The sequence below is a fragment of the Suricata suricatta genome, chromosome 9, assembly GCF_006229205.1.
Source record: "Suricata suricatta isolate VVHF042 chromosome 9, meerkat_22Aug2017_6uvM2_HiC, whole genome shotgun sequence".
Classification (NCBI taxonomy): Eukaryota; Metazoa; Chordata; class Mammalia; order Carnivora; family Herpestidae; genus Suricata; species Suricata suricatta.
In genome coordinates, this window is record NC_043708.1 from 42299477 (window position 1) to 42303288 (window position 3812).

At 34.9% G+C, this 3812-nt stretch overlaps 1 non-coding gene across 1 annotated transcript; it reads left to right on the forward strand.

The window, feature by feature from the left end:
* The first annotated feature begins 1414 nt into the window (after positions 1-1414).
* LOC115303144 lies at positions 1415-1475 on the forward strand. Its single transcript, XR_003913851.1, has one exon. It is a non-coding gene; the product is annotated as a U7 small nuclear RNA (small nuclear RNA).
* The last annotated feature ends 2337 nt before the right edge of the window (positions 1476-3812 follow it).

Here is a 3812-nt window from a genome sequence, read left to right on the forward strand (position 1 = left end):
TAATCATATAGATACTCACTGGACTTGAAAAAAGATTGGAGGACCTCAGTGAGATCCTTAACAAAGAGATAGAAAACAAAACAAAACAAAACAAATGAACAAGAGAACTCAATAACTGAAACTAAAAATATACTAGAATAAACAGTAGACTAGAGGAAGCAGAACATATCAGTGACCTGGAGGATAGAGTAATGGAAAGCAATAAAGCTGAACAGGAAAGAGAAAAATAATAATAATAAATAAAAATAGACTTAGGAAATTAAGCAACACCATCAAGTGTAATAACATTTGCATTTTAGGGATCCCAGAAGAAGAGAGAGAAAAGGGAATAGAAAATTTATTTGAAGAAATAATCGCTGAAAAATTCCCAGATCTGGGGAAAGAAAGAGAAATCCAGATCTAGGAGGCACAGAAAGACCTCAACAAAATCATCCCAAAGAGATCTACACCAAAACACATAGTAATTAAAACAGCAAAAAGTAGTGATAAAGAGAGAATTTTAAAAACTGCAAGAGAGGGGCACTTGGGTAATTCAGTCAGTTGAGTGGCGGTGGCCAACTGTTGATTTGCCTCAGGTCATGGTCTCATGGTTCATGGGTTCAAGCCCCACATCAGGCTCTGTGCTGACAGTGTGAAGCCTGCTTGGATTCTCTCTCTCTCTCTCTCTCTCTCTCCATTTGCCAATCCCTACCCCCCCCTCTCTCAAAATAAATAAATGAACTTATAAAAAAAAAACCTTTTTTAATTCAAAAGCAGCAACAGAAAACAGGTATATACAAGGGAAACCCCACAAGGCTATCAGCTGATTTTTCAGCAGGAACTCCGCAGGCCAGAAGGAAATGGCATGATATATTCAAAGTGCTGAAAACAAAACAAAACAAAACAAGAATATTCAGCACAGCTATCATTCAGAATAGAAACAAAGCTAAAGAGTTTTCCAGACAAACATTAAAGGAATTCATAACCAATAAACCAACCCCAGAAATCTTAAGGGGAAAGAATATACTTATGATAAGCACTGAATAGTGTACAGGATTGTTGAATCACTATATTGTACACCTGAAAATAATACAACGCTGTATGTTAACTATACTGGAATTAAAATTTAGAAAAAAAAAAGACTCAAAACAAGAAAGACATTAATTCTCTCCCAAACTGACATATAGTTTTATACAATCCCTATCAAAAATCCTCAGCAAGATATTTTGTAGACACAGATAGCATTATTTTGAAATTTATATGAAAAGGCAAAGAAACTTGACTATCTAAAACAATTTTGAAAAAGAATGAAGTGGGAGGAATCACTCCCACTCCACAGCCAAAATCCAAGACAAAACAAAGAAAAAAAAACATTGTCTTAAGTCTTTTGTCTTATACAAAAATTAACTCAAACTGAATCACAGACTTAAATATAAAATGTAAAAGTTCTTTTAGAATTTGTCTAGCAGGTTTTCAGGCATTATCAAAAGATCCCAGGGTCAGCTGGGGTAGGACAAGGCGGGGAATATAAAACTATAAAACTTCTATTTAAAAAACATGAGAAAGTCTTTGGGATCTAAGGCCGAGCAAAGGATTCTTATGCTTGACAACAAAAGCATAATCCATACAAGAAAAAATTGGTAAGTGAGATCTCACCAAGAATAAAAATTTTGCTCTACAAAACACCCTCTTTAAGAAGATGAAAAGACAAGCCACAGACTAGGAGAAAATACTTGCAAAGCACATATCCAACAAAGGACCAGAATTTAGAATATATAAAAACTTAACATTAAAAAACAATCTAGTTAGGAAATCAGCAAACAACATGAAAAACATATCATCAAAGAGGGTATAGAGATGACAAACACACAAAGAGATGGTCAACAATGTTAGCCATTAGGACAGCACCAATTAAGACCACAATAAGATATACTACACACCTTTCAGAAAGGCTACTATGAAAAACAGTAACAATACCAAACATTGCCAAGGATGTAAAAACCTAGATCATCCATAGATTGCTTCTGGAATGAAAAATAAAACAGTCACTCTGGAAAACAGTTTGGCAGTTTTATATAAAACTAAACATGGAATTACCATATGACCCAGGAACTGCACTCTTGGGCATTTTCCCCAGAATTAAATCTTATGTTTATGTCAAAAGCTATATACAAATTTGATAATAACTTTATTGGTAAAAGGATGGTAAAGGATCCATGGTAAAAGGATGAATTACTGGCACGCACAGCTTCAGATGAATCTAAATTCATCTAAAGGAATTTAGGGTATTCCTGACATTCAGGGAATTATGCTGAGTAAAAACAGCCAATGCTAAAAGTCAAGAACAATTTTATGATTTTATTTCTATAACATTCTTGACATGACAAAATTATAGACTTGGAGAACAGGTTAGTAATTGCCAAGAGTCAAGGATGGGAGTTGGGAGGAGATACGCATGACTATAAAAGGGCAGTGGAATGGATCACTGTGGTGATAGAAATATTCTCTACCTTGACTGTAGTAACGAGATATCCTGGTTAGGATACTGTAGTAACAGTTTTGTAAGATGTTAACATTAGGAGAGATGGAGTAAAGGAAACACAGGATCTCTCCATATTGTATGTTAGTCTATAATTATCTCAAAATAAAAAATATACATATTTTTAAGAAATCCTATATCTGGGTAACTTTATTGTTCTCTTTTTATATTTTAGCTGTATTTCTTCTTATAGCTTCTTATAAGTTCCTTTGAAACTATTGGCTTATTTGTGCATTTCAGAGGCATTAAAAATATCTGATTGACACAGTAATTCCAAGCTCAGAAATATATCCCGAGAAAAAAATCAAGGGGTGCCTGGGTAGCTCAGTCAGTTGAGCGTCTGACTTCAGCTCAAGTCATGATATAGTGGTCCATGGGTTCGAGCCCCACGTCAGGCTCTGTGCTGACAGCTCAGCTTTGGATTCTCTCTCTGCACCTCCCTGCTCACACTCTGTCTCTGTCTCTGTCTCTCTCTCTCTCTGTCTATCTCTCTCTCTCTCTCAAAAATAAATAAACATTTAAAAAAAATTTAAGGGCACCTGGGTGGCTCAGTCAGTTAAGCGTCCGACTTCAGCTCAGGTCATGATCTCACAATTTGTGGGTTCGAGCCCTGGGTCAGGCTCTGTGCTGACAACTAGCTCAGAGCCTGGAGCCTGCTTCAGATTCTGTGTCTCTCTCTTTGACCCTCCCCTGCTCACGCTGTCTCTGTCTCTCAAAAATAAATAAAAAGCATTAAAAAATGCTTTTTTAATTTTAATCCAAAATGCAGAGAAATTCATGTAACATTATTTACTAGCACAAAAGCCTGAAATAACTTTATATTCATCATCTAAAGAGGGGTTAAACAAAGTATCATATTCTAATGATGGAATATTCTGTAACCAGTAACAATGTTAACAACATCAACAACAAAAAACCATCAATGATATTTTAAGATGAAAATGTTTAGTATAATGTTAAGAACACAAAAATGGAAAATTGTGAATTCAATATGATTTCAATAATCTACAGTGATATGAATAGACTAAGGGAAATACTCCAAATGTAACCACAATACTCTGTAGGTGATAGAATTATGGGTGAGTTTTATTCTCCTCTCCTATATTCTTTTTGGTTTTCCACAATGAACTTACTTCTGGTATGGTCTTAGACTAGCTGTTATCCTTTCTAAGCCTTGGTATCTTCATTCATAAAATGGAGATAATAATAGTACCTTCCACACATTTGATTACGTCTAAAGTACTTAACAAAGTACCCTATACACAATCAATGACAGATAAATGTTGCTTATTTG